The sequence below is a fragment of the Maylandia zebra genome, linkage group LG2, assembly GCF_041146795.1.
Source record: "Maylandia zebra isolate NMK-2024a linkage group LG2, Mzebra_GT3a, whole genome shotgun sequence".
Taxonomy (NCBI): domain Eukaryota; kingdom Metazoa; phylum Chordata; class Actinopteri; order Cichliformes; family Cichlidae; genus Maylandia; species Maylandia zebra.
In genome coordinates this window covers 33,052,758-33,074,874 of record NC_135168.1, presented here as the reverse complement: position 1 = coordinate 33,074,874, position 22,117 = coordinate 33,052,758, and the positions used below count along the sequence as shown (strand labels likewise).

Below are 22,117 nucleotides of genomic sequence, written 5' to 3'. Positions count from 1 at the left end.
TCTACGCAACGTTACTCGGCCTCGCCTCTCTCCTTCACTGAAGACAACTCCCCCTCCTCCCCCATCGCTTCACGTGCAGGCAGCGACAAGACGTTAACGGAGATTTGCCGTGTCCGAGTTACTGCGCATCGCCCCATGCGTGGGGCTGGACGGCGTCAACGTGTTAACGAGCTAACCATGCTAACGAGCTAACCGCGCTAACCCTAAAATCCTTTCATTCTCTCAAAAGTTGATAGCGCGCCTTATGTATGAATTCTGGTTGTGCTTGATGGCCGCGAACCGATTTTATGTGGTACACGGCGCTCAGCAATCTGTCACAAATGTTTGAGTACGACTTTGGTAAGCTACGGAGCTGCACCGCTTGATAGATTGTCGGCACATTACGGCTACTGAGGAGCTTCGCGGAGTGATACGTACTGTGCTTCAACGTAATATTACCCTACTGTGTATAAGGACCATAAATGGCACCTGTAAGAGACGTGGTTATGAAGCGGATTTCAAACTCCAGGCTATCAGTCACACAGTAAAACTTGGGAACAGAGCAGCTGTGAAATCTGTCTGTCTTTGTTATTACGCTCAGCGTCTTTTAGTTTACATTTTGACTGCACAATTGTGAGCTCTTTGTTTAGCACAAAAACAACATTGTTTTCTTTTATTTATGGAGCATTATTATTTAATGAATGCTCATAATTTAATTTTGAGTAATTTTTCATGTACATCTGTGCTGTATGTTAATAAAAGTGCCTGTGTGACATCTGGGACACAGCTTTGACTAAGAACTCTTTTTGTTCTTACTTTATGGCTTAAAAAAAGTATCGAGATATATATCTTATATCGCCATCCAGCTAAAAAATATCGAGATATGAATTTATAATATATATATATATATATATATATATATATATATATATATATATATATACATACATATATTAGGGGTGCAACGATATTCGTATCGATATTGAACCGTTCGATACAGTGCTTTCGGTTCGGTACGCATATGTATCGAACAATACAACATTTGTAATTTATTTTATCAATTTTCCTTCTGACGATGCTGTCTGTGTTGAGCGCTCAGTGAATCTGTGTTCGACTACTCCGCCTAGGCTGCACTGTCGAGCGCAGATCCACTGAGCGCTCAACACAGACAGCATCGTCAGAAGGAAGAGCGCAGGGCAAGCTAGCGAGACAGAAGTTAAGCTCTCCTTGCAACAGGCAAGTTGAACCTCATTCAGATCTGGCGTTTGGAATTATTTTGGTTTTCATGTGACATATGACCCTGAAGGTAAGCGAGTCATGGACTAAAGTAAAACAGTATGTTGGATGTGCCATGCAATGCTCAATTACATTGGTGTGACCTAGTGTGTTAGCGCAGTTAGCTCGTTAACGTGTTGGCCGTCTAGCCCCATGCACGGAGCGATCGGCGGTAGCTCGTTAACGGAGATTTGCCGTGTTGTGGCGTTAAGGTCATTTCAACGAGATTAACCTGAAAGCACTAGTGGGAACACAACGAATATGAGTGCACATTTATGCCGACATCATCCTAGTGCAAAGACAAGTGGAAGCAGACAAAAAAAGCAAGCATGCTACTAACTTTAGCCGAGTCATTTAGACAGCTGTTAGCACATGATTCTCCTTATGCTGCTGAGAATATAGCCCAGAAGAAGCGGATAGTATAGCTTTTATTTTGGAAAGAGCCATTTCTCTGTAATAAACTCTCTTTTCCAAAGATGAGTGATTCCTCAATCAGATACAGGGCTTGCAATATCGCTAGCCCGACGTCCCGGAGCTAGCGATTTTTTCAGTCGGGCTACCAAAATCTATCTCTTCCCTGCCCGTCGGGCTATTGTAGGAAAAATATATGTCAATGCTTTTGCATTCTTTCAGAAATGTAGCTGGGTAATTATGTCATTGGCATCGGTGAGCCACTGTCAATATGTGACATATTGAAGTCGCGTTTGAATTTTCGCTTGTTTTTTTGCTTTCACTTTGCAATCGTGCGAACTGTGTATAGAGAGCGACAGCACTGATCTGTGAGTGATGATAATTTGTGCACCAATTCCTCTGACATCGTCTTATTAATCGTTAGCTTACTATGCAAACTATGCAAATCGAATTTCCCAGAGGAACCCACCCGAGGGATTAATAAAGTTCTATCTAATCTAAAAAACATGACAAGTGAAATCTCCCGCAGCAAGCTTAAACATGTGAGAGGTTGATTGCGCAGAGAATCGCTGAGCTTATGTGAGTGAGTGTGTAAAAGCATTTCAGTTCTGCTGAGCCAAATAAGACAGGTCAGGGTGAAGAAGTGACAGCCAAAGAAAAGCTTACCACAAAACGGAGAAGTTATGACAAATCAGACTATAAGGCAAAAAGAAAGTGCAGCTTTATGGTTTCATGGACAAAAGAATTTCTGTGGCTGCAATATGACGAGCTAAATAACCAGGGCTGCACATAAGTGGTCCGCAGGTGCGCATTCGCTGTCAAAATAAAAAACACGCACAAGGGTTAGGGTTAAATTTAAAAACTGTACTTTTGAGTTAAAATATATATTTATAATTTTAATAAATGACAAATTAAAAATGCATGAACATTTTTTTGTATCGAAAAAATATCGAACCGTGACACCAAAGTATCGAACCGAACCGAATCGTGAATTTTGTGTATCGTTGCACCCCTAATATATATGTATATATATATATATATATATATATATATATATATATATATATATATATTTATATATATATATTTATATATATATATATATATATATATATATATATATATATATATATATATATTTTAGGGGTGCAACGATACTCGTATCGATATTGAACCGTTCGATACAGTGCTTTCGGTTCGGTACACATATGTATTGAACAATACAAAATTTTTTATTTATTTTATTAACTTTTCTTCTGATGATGCTGTCTGTGTTGAGCACTCAGTGGATCTGCATTCGACTACTCCGCCTAGGCTGCACTGTCGAGTGCAGATCCACTGAGCGCAGCGCAAGCTAGCAAGACAGAAGCTAAGCTCGTTGCAACATGGCAACTACCTCAGCGCTACCCGAAATTGAACCTCCCCCACCCTCATTCAGATCTGGTGTTTGGAACTATCTTGGTTTTCATGTGAAGCGTGACCCTGATGGTAAGCGCGTCATGGACAAAAGTAAAACAGTATGTTGGATGTGCCACGCAATGCTCAATTTGTGGGAACTAGTTAGCTTATTAACGTGTTGACGCCGTCCAGCCCCACGCACGGGGCGATCCGCGGTAACTTGTTAACGGAGATTTGCTGCGTTATGGCGTTAATGTCATTTTAACGAGATTAACGCTGATAGCACTAGTGGGAACACAATGAATATGACTGCACATTTACGCCGACATCATCCTAGTGCAAAGACAAGTGGAAGCAGACAAAAACAACGCATGCTACAAACTTTACCCGAGTCATTTAGACAGCTGTTAGCACATGATTCTCCTTATGGGGACCTAATATGTTTAATATGCTGCTGAGAATATAGCCCAGAAGAAGCGTATAGTATATATATAGGCGAGTGGCTCCAGCAGATCCCGGGAACAACATCGGAGATCTCTGTCCAGAAGAGCGCAGTCCTAGGAACAGCTAAGATACTGCGCAGGACCCTCAAGCTCCCAGGCCTCTAGCTTGAAGGATTGACTGCCCACAGGGGCGAGTAGGGAATTATCATAAAATATAATTTTCCCCACATAGTTTCCAATGAACAATGACATTACAATAATAGAGCACCCAATTTAATTATACTAATGTGCCAGCAGCTAAAAAACTGAATATGTTGCGCAAACAGGTGAGAGATAACACTGATGATTCTAATAGTAATGTTTTGTCACTGAATTCATTTTTGTGATCTTGTGTAATTGATTTTTACATAGTTTTTATTATATATTTTATTTGTGTTATTACGCTTTAGAATAAAGGTCTGTTTTTACTCAGGCTACGAGACAAGCGTCTGTTAGGAACTAGATATCATTGGTGGAAGAAATTGGAAACAAATACTTTTAAGGACCTGTTGGGCAGTCGTACACGATGCATAAAAATCAGAAATGGCTGACCTATTGTGGCTGATCACCCCTACATCTCCTTCTGTATCTTTATACAAGAGGTGGGCTGATTAATCCAAATGTCAATAGTATTGACACCAATGCTGGTATTGGTCCTGCCTTTATAGGTTATAGGTCATTATTGGTATCATCAATACTCGCCCTGTATTTTCTTGGTATTGGATCACGGCATTGTACACCACTACTTCAGACCTCTGTCTGCTAAATTAAGAGGCCTCCTTGAAAATCTCATTCTTCCTGAATACATTCCTGACTGGAAACAACTACCTCTGCATTGCAATTGCACACACCTGCTGCTATATATTTTTAGTATTTCTTTTAGCACTATTTATATTATTATATTACTATTACTGCTGCTATAATCTTATGCTGCATTAAAACAAAATACTACCTCAAGTAGACTAGTATACTATTTTCCAGGGAACACTGTTGGAACACTTTATTTTATTTATTTTTTGTCTATCCTGTTACCTATTTAATATTACCTTATTGTTAGGGCTGTTTTTGTTGTGCATCTGCACTTTATTGTTGTCAATGTCTACGCATGGGACAGTGTTAAACGTAATTTCAATTCCTTTGTATGGCAAGTACATTTGAAGAAATTGACAAATAAAGTTTTCTATTCTATTCTATTCTATTCTATACCTGATTTCAACATGGACCTTAAACTTGGGCACAGAGCAACTTCTGTGTCAAAGTGACCCAGCTTTACTTGTAGAGGATCTTCACTGGTAATGAGAACTGGCTTTCTGGCTATGACCCAGGGACCAAAAAGCATGTCAATGTGCCATTCAGATAGCACATAGCACGCTGAAAAGACATAAGATTTTTGGCCACGCGTAGACAATCTTAGCTTACCGCCAGCCCTGCTCGCCACAGTTGGCTCCCTGTGACTTAGTCCTCTTTCAGAAAAATGAAATTGAAGTTAAACCGGTGCTGTTTTGACATGCTGGATTAGACCAGATCCACTGCTCATTGCAGATAAAACACAAACGGTCATACGGGGACTTCTAGGAAGCATTTAAGAACTAGCAGCAGTAGTAGAGGTATGTTTTTGTTTTTTTAATAGGCATAAACTTATAATGGTAAATGGCCTGTATTTGTATAGCGCTTTACTAGTCCCTAAGGAACCCAAAGCGCTTTACGCATCCAGTCATCCACCCATTCACACACACATTCACACACTGGTGATGGCAAGCTATATTGTAGCCACAGCCACCCTGGGGCGCACTGACAGAGGTACATCCAGATAATCTGGATCCTGGATGTAGTTGCACTTGTTCTTACTCATTGTATAATCTCAATTATAGTAGAAGAGTAATGCCATCTTCACCATTACCACGTATCACCAACATTTTCCATTATTTGAAAATGGGTGTTGGTGAAGCGAAGACTTTCATCAGTACACTACATATGAGAAGTCAGTCACAGTCAATAGGTGTCAATGAGGGGGCCAAAACTCAACCGAACCTCTCGACTATCACTCTTGTCTTTCACATATCAATAGGTGTTTGCAGCTCTGCATCAACTTTAATGAAGTCTGTCCCATTCTCTGCTCACACCTTTTAATCTTGTATTGACGTTTCTTGCCAGCCTTGTGATAATAGCTTATAAGTCACCTTTATGGAGGCAGCAAATAAAGTGGTAACTACAGCTATTGAAAGGGCGTCAGAGGCAACAGAGCCAGTAAAAGTAAGAAATATGTAATAGGATTCTCTTTATTTCTGATAGAGGAGAACTGCTTTGCAGACAACGATTGAGAGAAAATTGAGGTGAGATTGAAAGTGTTTTTGATGTCTTACTTTCCCTTCTTTGATGGGGGAGGTTGTTTTGTTTTTTTACTTGGATCATTGTGAGTACATTCAGTCTGGCTGCTTTTTGATGGTTGGCAAGCAGGAGCTGGGGTGGAAATGCAGGTGCAGCACAATGTAGAACATCTGCATCTACGTCTCGGTGGAGAGAGAGAGAAAAAAAGAAAACAGGCATTAAAATCGAAAAGCCAAAGCAAAATGGAACGGCATCTGTCCTCTGTGTTTAATGCAGGCCGACCCCTCCATTGTGATGCAGATATGCGTCACCCCAGCAGCACCTCAGGTGATTAGCTGCACTGTATTTGTGAAAGATTGTATAAACAAACAGGTGTCCTCCACTCCCTCTGCAGCTCATTATGCCTCCGCTCATTTTGTTTTGCTTTATTTTATTGCATCTTTATCAACCGAACAGTGACTATTTTGAAGGAACAGCAGGCTTCCTGAGTGAATAACTGTGTAAATGTGTGTGTGTGTGTGTGTGTGGATGTGAGGCAAGAGAGCGAGGGTGCATATGTTCTGCACAGAGTGTCCTAGACATATTGGGGGCTATTTCCTAGTCTCTAATGGGGTGTGTAGAGAACAGTCTCCCTTGTGTAAAATGTGACTCAGGCAGACAGATCATGTTGCCTAATGGCAGGTGAGAGATGGAAATGCTTCACAAAAGAGGACAAAAGCAGGACATTCTGGTATGCTAATGTTAGCTTTTAACATACACGGAACAAAAAAAACATAAAAAGAGGGCTGAGACTGAGGAAAATGATGCAGAAGACAAAACAAGGTGATGTCTAATGCAACCCAGAGTGAGCTAAGGTAGAATAGAGTATTGTTAGGCGAGCAGAGCGGGGTGTTAACGGGAGATGTGGCAGATGCATTTATGAGTTTGTGTGCATTGTGTGCGCGCAAGCTCGCCTCGGAGCTTTTGTGCGAGTCATAGAGTGGGTGGCTTTGCAGCACGCCTCGAAACCTCTGCATCAGCATCTTCTCTCTAGCGACCAATTAGCTTAGACATTCAGAAAAAAAAATTCAAAATAACTTTTCTCCATTTGCATCTTTTTCATTTGCTTATCTCTCATTCAACCGGCAGCGCTCTCTCTGCCTCCTAGACTTTCTTCAGCTTCAGTGATGTCACACCTGCAAGATAATTGGATAAACTCAATTCAAAGCGAAAGCTCACGGAAACCAAGACAGTGAGGCACCATTTAACAGCTGCAGAAATGGGGCATTGCTGAATATATTCAGGAAGGAAACGCAAACACTTACTTGATACCCGATACCTCTGTGGCATTTCACCCATCCTCGTTATTTTATTTAATAATGCAAGTCATCCTGACGTTAACGTATGGGGACATGTACATCTTGTTACAACGCCCGCATAGTTCCGCTTTTTGTGTGTGTTTCTTTTTGGGTTGGCGCGTACACATGTAGATGTAAAGAAAAAGGTATAGTTGCAAGTCTACAGCACGTGCGTTAAGGAGAAAATCTCCAACCCTGCTGTCTGCGAAGACTCTGCCAGCTTTATGGATCAATTCCCTCTGATTCTGGATGAATTATTAATGCCCACATTCTGGTTTTTACTGATGGGCAAATCATTTGGGATGGATTTTTCTTGAGCTCCGAATGAATTCATCAGTTGTTTAAGGTGTCAATATTATTTCCTGATTTTGCTTCTGCAGAAAGAAGCGCTGATCCCGATCCCTAACGCGGGGACGTTGATGCTCTGACCTTGAGCAGAATGCTTACAGGGATCACACCTGCCACGCGCCACCAAGAAGCCGCGTGTACACAGCACGCTCATCTGCGGTCTGTTACATTGCTTAGCATAAATTAGCAGCTGCCAGTGTATCATGCATTTTTTTTTTTTTTTACATGCAGGCAGTGCTGCTTCAATATGATAATTCAGGTCTGAATCCTTTAAACGGCTGCTGTGAGCACAAGTAGAGCTTAACATGGGTTATGCAGACGCCAGTTGAAGTTTCATTACTGCTTAATTAAACTTTAAATTTAATTCTGCATCTTTAGAAGCAAAATGCGAGCGCGTTCTTCCACAATTGCCCCTAAATAAGTATGCGGCAGAGTGACTTAAGAGACAAATGATATTGTTAGCTTTATGTCAAAGGTGGTGCCAATGCTGCTTTGAGACAGTGACTGACGGCTCTGTTTGTGCGAGAGCTCAGCCAGAACAGGATGAATAGAGCACAGTTAGCGTTGCCAGCTGAGATCAATAGGCTACAGTCTCAGGTAAGCACCGCGGCTCACCCTATGGGTATTTCCTGAAACAATGATAAATGCGAGATGTTGCCTGCTTTGAAATGTGATATTTTTCATTTGTCGTGTTATATCACGTCATATCAGTGATTATACAGGGAAAGAAATGAGGCTAGCGTGAGACATTATTCCATTATCTCATAGAGTAATGTTTTACACAGCCTCAGTGGACCTCGATAACAGCGAGGCAATAACAACACCAGGATATTAGAAATCCATGTTTAAAGTTTTTGCACTTCAGTTCTTGTGATGAAATATCAAAGGGAACCAGCGCTCGGGCAGTGCTAGCAGCAGCTTCAAAATTGTCCCACATGATTTAATGTGTTCTGTGCAGACTTTATAAGATGCCACTGTCAGACACGCAGATGTGAGAAAGAGGGAAAGCAGGAGAAATCTCCCTGCAACATGACCGCCTGCCTGTGGTAGCAGTAAGACAACCACGCCGGTACCCAAGGGACCTATCAGCATCTGCGGTAAGAACAAATGGCTTCGCTGGCTGGTCCTGTACAGCGACCGCAGAGTGAGAGGGGCTCTGGGAATGACCTGTAAACCAAACACATCACCACATTTAGTCTGTTGCCTTATTAATCTAATCAACAGCTCATTCAGTGCTCCTCAGAGACGGCCATCAAAGCACGGCCGAGAAACCAAAAGAGACATGACATTCTGGTCTGTGAAACCTGCTCGGCAGATGAGTTTATTTTCTGATTCCAGTCTGAAACGGTCAACTTTGTTTCAGTGGAACCATGAAGGTGAATGCTGAAGTTATCCTTTGTTTGCCAATATCCCACCATGCTTGCATTTACAGTATGTTGACAGAAGCAATTCAGCGCTAAGACCTTGGAAAACCTCTCTCTGTTTAGTCCAAAAGGGAAGCTGATAAATACCCCCTCACACTGCAGTGCTTCTCTTACAGGGTGCTGCCCTAAGGATGAAAGCTACAGTCACAATACTCAGTAAGCGGTAAAGGATCCTAGACCCTTATATAATAATAATTGTTATTTCATCAGATTCACTCTGTCAAGTGTGTCGTTACAGTATGAGGTAGTTAATAGCAGGTTTCACAATCTCTACAAAAAATAATGTAAAAAATTAAGAAAAATTTGATTGTATATCCTTATTACATTATCATAAAATCGTTTTTCATGAATATCTGCTCGATTTTCTGCATTACTTAATATTAACAACCGGGATTATAACTGAGAAACAGTTATTATTACAACATTGACTAATCTGATCAACTACTTTCTTTCAATGTATTTGTTTTGTGTATAACTCATAACATTTGAACCATCTGTCTAATATTGCCAAAACAGCTCTGACCCATTGAGGCACGGGCTCCTCTAGACCTCTGAAGGTGTGCCGTGGTATCTGGCACCAAGATGATAGCAACAGATCCTTTCAGTCGAGTAAGTTGTGAGGTGTGATCTCCATGGATCAGACATGTTTGTCCCACAGATGCTGAATTGGATTGAAATCTGGGGAATTTGGAGGACAAGTCAACACCTCAAGCTTGTTGTTGTGCTCTTCAACCCATTCCTGAAACTTTTTACTTTGTGGCCGGCTGTTTTATCCTGCTGAAAGAGGCCACAGCCTTTAGGGAATAGTTTCCACGAAAGGGTGTTTATTATCTGCAATAACGCTCAGGTAGGTGGTACGTGTTAAAGTAACATCCACATAGATGGCAGGACCCAAGGTTTCCCAGGAGAACTTTACTCAAACCATCACACTGCCTCCACTGGGTTGCCTTTTTCCCATAGTGCACCTATCCCCAGGGTAAGCCATGCACGCACACCTGGCCACAGTTCTGAGGCTCACATGCTCATTGCTGGTGCTTTTGATGGACAGAGGTCAGCATGGGCACCTTGACTGGTCTGCCGCCCCATACTCAACAAACTGTGATACTCTCTGTATTCTGTAGTGATGGGTCGTTCGCGAACGAAATGGCTCTTAGAGCCGGCTCTTTGACGTGAACGACGCGAGCCGGCTCCTTATCGCGCGCCGTCACGTGGGTTTTTTTTTTTCTTTCTCTCACCCTGTCTCTCTCTCTCTCGCACTTTTTTTCGCTTCACTCTGCACTCGAGCCTTGTGCTTTACGCTGGGCAGAGGGGGGAGGGGCGGTAGTTATACTCAGTAGCACAGGAACAGAGCCAGAGGGAGAGAGAGAGAAAGAGAGCCAGGGACAACAACATCACATTAGAAAGGTATAGTAATCATCCACAACTATTTTACGTTGCAGATGATAAAGGATTCAGAAAGTTTATTCATGCAGGCCCATATGACAGAGAATATGCATGTTCTTCTTGTTTTAATATTATAATTTATATTTAATTGTGTTGTGGTTTGCAGTGTTGTTTTCACTTTAAATTTGTAAAAGGAAAAAGCTGAAAATTTAAATAGTTAAAAGTTGAAATGTAAATAGTTGATTTTTGTATTATATGATTTATTTATTACATTTTATGTGGAGTGAATAAATAAAAGTATATTTACGGTGGCCCCTAGAGACAAAGCACATACAAACTTCAAATCACGTACGAACTCTGAAGCATGTACAAACTCCAAAACACGTACAAACTCCGAAGCACATAAAAACTCAGAAGCACATAAAAACTCAAAACACTTACAAAAGACAACAGAATTGCTCCAGGATGCCAGGCGCAGTGTTGAGCTTTTGTTATCTTGTGGCTACACAAGCCAGCAAGTACCAACGACCGGATTTGGTGTGTGGTAGTAACAGGTAAATGAACTTTTTTTAAAATTATTTGAATATATATGAGTGCCTGTATATAAATACACAAACAATACACACATGCTTTCAATTGTGTAATTTAAGTGATCTAGTAGCTCTGCTTTGGAAGTTCAGTTCATGCTAGAAATGTGTTTTGGAGTTTGTACGTGTTTTGTCTCTAGGGGCCACCGCATATATTTATATATAAACATATATAAATAAAACCACTTTTTTTTACATTACTAATTCCTTTTGTGCATAATTTTATATTATTGTTAATAATAAATAAATTAAAGCAACAAAACAACCTGAAGAGCCGGTTCGGAGCCGAAAGAGCCGGCTCTTTTTAGTGAGCCGAACCGAAAGAGCCGGATCTCTAAAAAGAGCCGGAAATCCCATCACTAGTATTCTGACAGCTTTCTCTCAGAACCTGCTGGGCAGACGAGGTTTGAGCTTGTCTGTTTGATCGAATTACCGGACCTGCTTCCAACCCTCACTCACCACATGCATCTGTTTCTTCCTTGGACCACTTTTTATAGATACTGACCGCTGCAGACCAGGAACACCCCCCAAGAGCTGGAGTTTTGGAAAGCTTTAGTTTACCTATTTTTCCTGCTTCTAACACAAACTTTGAAGAAGAAATGTTCACTTGCTCCCTAATATAACCCACCCACTAGCAGATGCCATGACGAAGAGATAAAAGTGTTATGTGCTTCACCTGCCAGTGGTCATAACGTTGTGCTTGATTGGTGTATACACACAAAAAATGTGAATAAATATATACGAGTCACTGAAGTCCAAATAAACTGTTTATAAGCATTACATTTACCCTGCTAAGCCAACAATTTAGTCTTCAAAATGATGGTGAACAAAACATGAATCTCAAATTGCTTTTTTGTTTTCAACCAACAGTCCAAAGGCCAAAGAAATTCAACCTAGTGACAGACAAATAAATTGTTCTCATCTTAGAATTAAAAAGAAAGGATGTTTTGAAGGTTCGCATTTTTAACAACATTAATGTCTGCAGTATAGGTGCAAGTGTGAGAAAATCAAATCTCTGAGCATTCGAATGCAGTTCCATCAGTTGAGCCTCCAACTTGTGTGTAAACTCAAATAAGCTCGAACACTCACTGATCAGATGTACGGATGAACTGATTTATCATCTCTATCTGCGACTGGAGCAGAGCAAACAGTAATGGCATTTCCAAAAAGTCTCACCTCAAATGCATCATTAAGCAGAGGCAGAATAACGAAATTATCAGCTATGAATAAATAGACAATGAAGTGAGGGAGCTTGAATTCTTGAAAAATGCATGATTTTAACCTTCTGAGTCTGATTCTTATTTGGGATGCATTTTAATTTCTCCTCACTATTTGTGATTAGTTGGACCTGTTATAAGTATGGTAAATGGCCTGCATTTTTTTATAGCACTTTACTTAGTCCCTAAGGACCCCAAAGCGCTTTACGCTACATTCAGTCATTCACCCATTCACACACTGGTGATGGCAGCTACATTGTAGCCACAGCCGCCCTGGGGCGCGCAGACAGAGGCGAGGCTGCCGCACACTGGCGCCACCGGGCCCTCTGACCACCACCAGTAGGCAAACATGGGGTTAGTATCCTGCCCAAGGATATTTAGCATGCAGCCAGGAGGCAGCCTGGGATCGAAACACCGACCTTCTGATTAGTGGCTGACCTGCTCTGCCACCTGAGCTACAGCCACCCCACTTATATACCCCAAGTATATAAATTTACGAAGTTTGCAGCAGAACACTATAAGAAGTCTGTGTGAGCTGCTGTGTTTCTGTCTAGAGGCGAAACACTAAACAAAGTAAAAAATACTGCTGAGCAGAATGACGAAAAAGTAGCAGAAAAGCCAAAATCATTTCCAGATACAGTGGGGCAAAAAAGTATTTAGTCAGCCACCGATTGTGCAAGTTCCCCCACCTAAAATGATGACAGAGGTCAGTAATTTGCACCAGAGGTACACTTCAACTGTGAGAGACAGAATGTGAAAAAAAAAATCCATGAATCCACATGGTAGGATTTGTAAAGAATTTATTCGTAAATCAGGGTGGAAAATAAGTATTTGGTCAATAACAAAAATACAACTCAATACTTTGTAACATAACCTTTGTTGGCAATAACAGAGGTCAAACGTTTACTATAGGTCTTTACCAGGTTTGCACACACAGTAGCTGGTATTTTGGCCCATTCCTCCATGCAGATCTTCTCGAGAGCAGTGATGTTTTGGGGCTGTCGCCGAGCAACACGGACTTTCAACTCCCGCCACAGGTTTTCTATGGGGTTGAGGTCTGGAGACTGGCTAGGCCACTCCAGGACTTTCAAATGCTTCTTACGGAGCCACTCCTTTGTTGCCCGGGCGGTGTGTTTTGGATCATTGCCATGTTGGGAGACCCAGCCTCGTTTCATCTTCAAAGTTCTCACTGATGGAAGGAGGTTTTGGCTCAAAATCTCACGATACATGGCCCCATTCATTCTGTCCTTAACACGGATCAGTCGTCCTGTCCCCTTGGCAGAAAAACAGCCCCATAGCATGATGTTTCCACCCCCATGCTTCACAGTAGGTATGGTGTTCTTGGGATGCAACTCAGTATTCTTCTTCCTCCAAACACGACGAGTTGAGTTTATACCAAAAAGTTCTACTTTGGTTTCATCTGACCACATGACATTCTCCCAATCCTCTGCTGTATCATCCATGTGCTCTCTGGCAAACTTCAGACGGGCCTGGACATGCACTGGCTTCAGCAGCGGAACACGTCTGGCACTGCGGGATTTGATTCCCTGCCGTTGTAGTGTGTTACTGATGGTGACCTTTGTTACTTTGGTCCCAGCTCTCTGCAGGTCATTCACCAGGTCCCCCCGTGTGGTTCTGGGATCTTTGCTCACCGTTCTCATGATCATTTTGACCCCACGGGATGAGATCTTGCGTGGAGCCCCAGATCGAGGGAGATTATCAGTGGTCTTGTATGTCTTCCATTTTCTGATGATTGCTCCCACAGTTGATTTTTTCACACCAAGCTGCTTGCCTATTGTAGATTCACTCTTCCCAGTCTGGTGCAGGTCTACAATTTTCCTGGTGTCCTTCGAAAGCTCTTTGGTCTTGGCCATGGCGGAGTTTGGAGTCTGACTGTTTGAGGCTGTGGACAAGTGTCTTTTATACAGATGATGAGTTCAAACAGGTGCCATTCATACAGGTAACGAGTGGGGGACAGAAAAGCTTCTTACAGAAGACGTTACAGGTCTGTGAGAGCCAGAGATTTTCCTTGTTTGAGGTGACCAAATACTTATTTTCCACCCTAATTTACGAATAAATTCTTTACAAATCCTACCATGTGGATTCATGGATTTTTTTTTCACATTCTGTCTCTCACAGTTGAAGTATACCTCTGGTGCAAATTACTGACCTCTGTCATCATTTTAAGTGGGGGAACTTGCACAATCGGTGGCTGACTAAATACTTTTTTGCCCCACTGTATGAGGATGTGAACTCTCAGAAGAATTATTTTAAATCAGTCCTCAAATTCAGAGGTTCAAAACCAGTCGGACAGTTGACTGACAGATAGTTTCATGGTGAAGTGAGGCCTGTTCCCTTGATATTCCATGACAAATCAAGCCGATTAATTATTTGGATTTCATCACAATTTTTAAAATTGTATTTGGTACCATTTCACTGGAACCTTCAGTATGAGGTTCGGAGCAAGTGAGAGCAACTATCATTACACTAAGAAACCAAAACAACCCTATCAGAGAGAACAAGAACTCAAAAGTCTGGTATATTCTTAAAAACAATAAACACACTGACTAGTTCAGTAGCACTAAAAGGCCTGAAAGACCACGGAAGAAAACTAAAGTGGATAATTGCAGTGTTATTTCCTTGGATAGGCAGAAAAAACTTCTTCACAATAACTAACCAAGTCAAACACATTCTCGAATAGGTCAATGCCAAGATCTACAGTCAAGTGATGGCTGTTTATGACAAGGTGCAAACCACCAGTTACACTCAAGAGTGAGAAGGCTTTGCCTCAAAAGTTGGGAAAACATCTTTGGACAGATTGAATGGAAGAGAAAAGTACAGCGAGGGAGAGAAACGGCTCGGGAAGATAGCACATCATCCGTGAAACATGGCCGAGGTAATGTTATGGCCTGGTCATGTATGGCTGCCAGTGATAGCAGCTCACTAATGTTTATTGATGATGCGACTGGTGATAGAAGCAGCTATGAACTATGTAATCTGTACTTTCTGCTCAGATTCAGCCAGATGCTGTAAAACTGGTCATACAGGGCTTCTCAGTGCAAATACATAATAACCCAAAGCATACTGCAAAAGATATCCTTCAACGGCCAAATCAGTCACCTGATCTCAACCCAATAGAGCATGTTTTTTTTTTGGGGGGGCTATGTCAGGAAGTGTATCCGGTATAAAAACTGCCAAATCAAACATGCTGAGCTACCCGCTGTGGTGACCCCTTGTGACAAGGGAGCAGCCAAAAGTAGCTAAATACAAAACTGAAGGCAGAAAGACCAACAAATAAGCAGCAGCTGAAGGTGGCTGCTGTGAAGGCCTGGCAGGGCATCTCTAGGGAGGAAACACAACATTTGTTCATGTCCATGGGTTCTAGACTTCAGACAGTTATTGACTGCAAAGGATTTTCATCCAATGCATAAAAAACAATTCTTGTATTTAAGAATATGTTTGTTTGTCTAGTTACTTTTGTGCCTCTTGATATAGGGACTGTGTACAAAAATGACTGTAATTCCTGAACAGTTAATGCAACACTTTGGTTTAAAGTCTTGACTCAAAGCTGAAAGTCTGCACTTCAATCAACACGTGATTAATCTAAAATCCACTGGGTTAGTGTACAGAGACAGAGAGATCATGCAGGAGGAAGCGCGGTAAGATGTAAAACATATGCAAAAACTAAAACTGAAAATCAGGTTTCTTGAGGAGAGTTTGCAACATACACATTTACCCTGAAAATGCATTTGTTTTTTCAATCAGAAGGCAACATTATATTTACTGACAATGCTTCGCCATTACTTTTGCCATTTCAATCGGTACACTTTATAATCACATATTAAAAAGAGGACACTACCTTTCTGTCGACTCGCTCTAGTGTTTGGTAAATCCTCAAATTCACCAGCTGCTTTCACGGTTTTATCCCACAACTAAATAATAGCTCTGGCTCAGGCTGTATTTACAGGGTAATGAATGGGTGCAGCTTTCGCATGCTCATACAGCAAAACAGCCAGCAGTCACTTCCAGGCCATGCTCAGACACACATACTCGCACACACATACTTGCAATCATAAACACACACCTGTGAAAGCAATGATGGGAGTTTGTCTGTTTGTGCTCGCAGGGTCATGTTTGCCTCATTTAGTCACTATTGTTGCGATGATAGAAACTGTATGCAAACTCATTTGAGAGCGGGACACACAGTCAGTTTGGATTAGGTATCTGAGCTCTCAGCGTTTGAAATTAAATTACAAAGTGACAACAGATTAAATGTCAATTTGTTGCTGAGAGACACTGCTGGAATTTGTTTGCTCCAACTTTGTAACTGTGCTTAGCTTTAAGTAATGAACTAGTTTGTTTACTGAAAAGTGAAGCAAAATTTCCATCGTTCAACTGGAAGAGAAGTGCATATCTGAAATTAGGCTAGACAGACGGACAGACAGACAGATTTTGCAAGCAGGGATTGTTCAGTTAATGAGCTAAAAGACAATGAAGGGAAACTGAGGTGGACTTTATCTACTTTGAACAGCAAGTGGCTGATAGCATAGAGTCATAAGCGACTGCAGCTCACCTGGGCCTTCCTCTATAAAAGCTGCTCCATGTCTTCATTTGCTCTCTCTCTCTTCTCCATCTACCTGACATCATCCCTCTTTGGTGTCTGTGGTTTTCTTTTTATTAAATTCTATTTTTATTTAAGTAATTATCTTGTGTGGGCTCCCCCCTCGGCACTTACATAGAGCCATTGTGTGACCGTAAAGATATAGAAGTACTGATGTCGGAAACATTATAGGTATTACAGAAGTTCATATAACCTGTAAACATAATAAATGCATTAAAAAAAGAACTAAGCATGAACTTATTACACAGTAAGGCAAAACAGAATGTGAGCAAAGACGTGTAATAAATGACTCAGCGATTTCTTACTCATACATACAGTACTGCACAAAAGTCTTGAGTCAACCCACATTTCTTTATATTTTAAGAAATACGTGCAAAGATTTATTTAAATATGCAACCATACGTACGACATATGAGGAAAAACTACGGTGGCCCTGAGAGGCCAAATGGACTGCAACTTAAGAAAACACCAGCAATAAGAAAAACGCTGCAAAAGCACACAAAACACAACGGAAATAGGAAAAACGAAATAAGAAGAAAGAAAACAGAAATCGGGGAAAAAAACCAAAACATATTTCCAAAAGCACAAGGGAAGTGTTTCTGGGGAGACAATAACCCGACGGACCAGTTGCAGGAACCAATATGCTAAGAATTGCGCTGGGAGACACAAGAAGTGGAGGATCTGTCGGTTTTGTGAGGAAAGAAAAGATGAGAGGTAAGTGTGTTAGCCTAACTATTAGCCTAAAATCCGTCATCAGTATTATATGAATCATGAGATTAAAACACTTGCCTAGCATGTTTTGGTTCCTGCAACTGGTCCGTCGGGTTATTTTCTCCCCAGAAACACTTCCCTTGTGCTTTTTGGAAATCATTTTTTTCCTATTTCCGTTGTGTTTTGTGTGCTTTTGCAGTGTTTTTCTTATTGCTGGTGTTTTCTTAAGTTGCAGTTCGTTTGGCCTCTCAGGGCCACTGTAAAAAACAGAGTTGGTGCATAACAAGCCTGAAAGTCAATATTACAGCTCAAATTTACGCAAGCTTTCTTTTAATTTCTTTCAGTAGACTCCAGGCTTCATGAAGGACATTTTCTGCTTGTTTCATTGTGTTTTTCTATTCAGGTATGATTTTACTACATGGGATCATTGTCATCCTGAAAAATGGAGCAGACTCCCTCCAGATGATATTATACTGTGGATCAAAATCTAAAGGTGGTTTTGACATAGGCTGTGTCGTGTTTTACAGAAGGCTGCAGACACTTACTGTTGTACTGCTGCCCTGACTTCCTCTGCACATATTGATAACTTGAACCAAAAATGTCAAATTTGGTCTCATCACTTCATAGAACCTGTAGCCACTGATTTTCAGTCCAGTTCTTGTGATATTTGGCATACTTGAGCCTTTTCGTCCTGTTTCCGTTCATTAAAAATGGCTTCTTGGCAGCCGTTTTTCTGATGAGGCTTCGCCGAGCAGTAGATCGATCAATTGAAGCACCAGCTGCATCTCTCACTTCCTGTGTCAGGTCTTTGCTTGATTTTTTCCTGTTACTTCAGAATATGACTTTATCTGCTGAAGAAGTTTTTTTTTAGTCCTGCCACTTCTTTTGTCCTTTTTGTTTCTTCACATTCTGTAAGGACACTGTGCACACCATGCTGAGATATGCGAAGGTTTCAGGTAATAGTCATTTTTGGACTCACTTTGTTGGTGCCAAAAGACTATTTTGTGTCTGTCATACTGTGTTATGTTTGGCATTTTCATAGGCTAATCTAAAGAAATGGGAACAAATAATGTGTTTTTATTACAAGCTGCTAGTAACAAAGTGACTGAATTTAAAATTGGTCCTTTGCTGTCTGTAATGTGTAGACACAACATTGGTTCATCCCATGCCTTGTTTATGCATAAATGATTCATAGGTCAGTGTTAAGTGGCTTTACCAACAAAAACATTCCTGTGAAAATGGTCAGGTAAAATCAATGGACTGAAAATCAGTGGAAAAAGCAGCCAATTTCCAAAGAAGAACTTTAAAAGACCTTCAGAAATTTTAGACAAGTATTTTAGACAACAAAAAAAAAGAAAAATAACTAGAAAGCATGGCTCCTTCGAAACAAAAATATAAAAAATTAGGGTTGCAGTGTTGCGGACTTTATACCGGTCCATCATGATGAAAAGAGAGCTGAGTGGAAAAGCGAAGCTCTCAACTTACCAGTCGATCTACGTCCCTACCCTGACCTGTGGCTACGAGTTCTGGGCAATGACCGAAACATCAATGAGCTTTTTCTGAAGCGTTGTTGGCCTCTCCCTTAGAGTTAGGGTGAGGAGCTCAGCCGTTCAAGAGGGGCTCAGAGTACAGCTGCTACTCCTCCACATCGAAAGGAGCCGGTTGAGGTGATTTCAGGCATCAAACAAGGATGAGAAAGGCATGACCCTCTGGGAGGAGGCCCTGGGGCAGACCCAGGACACGCTGGAGAGATTATATCTCTTTGCTGGTCTGGGAACACATTGGTGCACGCCTGGATAACCCTGTGACCTCGGATGAGTGGAAGAAAATGGATGGATGGGTGACACAGTATTGTACATTATTTCTACTTTACAGTAAACAAATCACATTTAAAGACCAAAGCAACAATTTTTCTAACAACTATTGCAGCTAGAGCCTAAAGTTTAATATCATCTAAACTATATTAAATGACAATACACAGCCACATATTGCTCGATCAATCCACACACTAGTGTTGTGCTGTAAATATTTACTGCTGGTTTGTGCATTTATCCCCAGCTGCACAAAATGCACTATTTACTCTTAAGTAAATATAATTTCCTAAAGAAACTGCAGAGCCAAGCTGTCTTAGGAAATTAACAGAAGAAATATGATTAGGGTTGCCAACCGTCCCTTAAAATACGGAATCGTCCCGTATTTCGAAACAAAAGTACACGTCCCATATTGAGCTAATAAGGGACGCACTTTGTCCCGTAATACAGTGAGAATCAAAAGTAGTCTATAAATGTTTATGGAATTAACACTTTGTTTGAAAACATAATTCCCAGCCCCTCTCCTGCTTTGTGACACATGAGCTGACAGCACACTTATGACAATTCGAGTATGACAATTCAGATTACCGCTCATCTCATTGGTCGAGGAAAGGTCGCTTGCGGAGAAAATACCGGAAGACGACAGATGACCACAACAAGAAGCATGGCCAACAGGGAAACAAACGCCGACACTGCGGTGCAAGTCTCGGACGACAGTACACCTAAAGCTGGACATACACTGTGCGATTTTCAAACTGCACGATTGACTCGCCCGATGCTCTGATGCGACCTGAGTGCTCACACTGTGCCTCCATAAAATAAAGGTTATAACAGAAAATCTGTCGCTCTCTCTTGCTTTCTCTCCCTCTCTGTCTTTCACTCACACAGACACACCACCACCATCAACTTTGCTAAATTGCTAATGAAAAACATTGATCAGGCAGCTGTGATTAAGCAGCAATGTAAATCCAACTATTTTCACGGTTGTTGTGATCGTGATAATTTTGTGATGCCACATCGAAAAGGCTCGGATGAGCTTTCCAAAGTTCTACAAGTTGTGCCTCCATCGCTTGTGTCCAGAACACCGTCTTTTTCACCGACGTTTATGTGTTTGCGCGTGAGCAGTGTGAGCGGCTGCGGTGACACGTCACGAGCGATTGATGATCGGAGCTGGTCGTGAGGTGTTAATCGCTTCTCGTTACCCCACGTATACTACACGATGCACGATGAAGGCCAAAATCGGTCCGATCACCAAATCGGTCGCACGACTCAAAAATCGTCTCAAAATGGGCCAAAAACCGCAGTGTGAGCCCAGCATTAGAGCAGCAATGTTTGTTCCCCTCAGAGAAAGGGAAGAATGGGAAAAGGAAAACACCTGGCTGGAAAAAGTTACTATGGGCATGTGCAGTGAATATCAGCGCTATGTGGCCAGAAGTGTGATAATATAACTTATTTTGTGTAATAAACAACTGCAAGGATAGATGATTACAACAAATAGATGACTAATACATAAAAGTAATACATAGGTGAATAATGATGATGAGTTAAGATGCGTAATCATGGGAACAAGCGGGTTTACAAACAGGAGCAGCTGATTAGCATTAGAAAAGCTGAAATAATACCTCAACTGAAGCCAATTGTACTAAATGCACTAAATGTGCACTGTTACAAGAATATTTTTCTTTCTATTGTTTTCTATTATTTTAAGTTAAGCAGGACAGAGTTCTTTTAAAGAAAGGTTTACTTATATTCTCAAAAGTTAAGCATGACAGGCTTCTGTTTAAGAAAGAGACCTGTTTTATTGTGTTAATGTTGTCATTTTGAGCTAAAAATAAATGGCTAAATGATCATTTGTTTCCCATATGGTCATATCACAAAGAATATGCATCTGCTTAAATCAACTTCAAGTCAAATGGTTAAAAAAATAATTTCACACACAAAAAAAGAGCTACCACACTGGGAAGGGTGAAGACAACTGGCCCTGGCCACGAGGTGTCCCTTATTTATTTTTCAGGGAGTTGGCAACCCTAAATGTGATGTTTCTGTAGCTCGACGGCGTGGAGCATATAAAACTGGGAAAACTGTCCAGTCACTATATGGCTTTGCAAAGTGCGAAAACTGCTGGGGGTGGGGGCTTATTTTGAACTTGTCACTGTATTTTGCACCAGAAAGCACTGTGTTGCAACTCATTAGAATGGCTCATGTCATCAAAGTGACTATCTAAACTGTTAATTACATTGAGCCAGAGGTCTAATTATGTCAGTTTTACAGCCTTTCTTACTGACAAAGACATTACCCACAGCCTACCCATACCAAACCAAGCTGAGGATGAGTTTCTCTGATGGTATTATTTCTGACTGAGGAAAACAACTGCAATTGCATATTTCTCGAGACATCTCAGACCGGTCACCATCTGTTCATACTAAAAGGAAGGGGGGGAAATTATGGGGGCAAGTTATTACGCAGCCATTTTACTGGTCACACTGGGCTGTATGTGGCAAAATGAATTTGTGTCCTACTTTAGGAGGAACAACTGAGCTTGGGGCTGCAAGAATAGCGAGCTCTGAGTGAGAAGTGAGATAGGCTAACAGATTGCTTAGGTCTTGCCGTGGGATTTATGGAAATTCTATAAAACATAAAACATGGAAGAACACCTAGAGGTTTCTATGACAGTCTGCACTTTGTGTGGCTTCTGCACGTTTCCGATGACAGAGATGAACAAAGGGTCAGCGATGTGACCCAGGGTCATAGTGCTGTCCAAAAGGCCAATAATGCCTGTGACAAATGTCAGAGAATCTGGTGTTA

The 22,117-nt window shown here is 41.2% G+C and overlaps 1 long non-coding RNA gene across 1 annotated transcript; it reads left to right on the top strand.

Moving 5' to 3' along the window:
- Nucleotides 1-1,122: 1,122 nt before the first annotated feature.
- LOC143421544 (uncharacterized) lies at nt 1,123-11,705 on the top strand. The gene is made up of 3 exons (XR_013101226.1): nt 1,123-1,285; nt 8,517-8,655; nt 11,450-11,705. It is a non-coding gene; the product is annotated as an uncharacterized LOC143421544 (long non-coding RNA).
- The last annotated feature ends 10,412 nt before the right edge of the window (nt 11,706-22,117 follow it).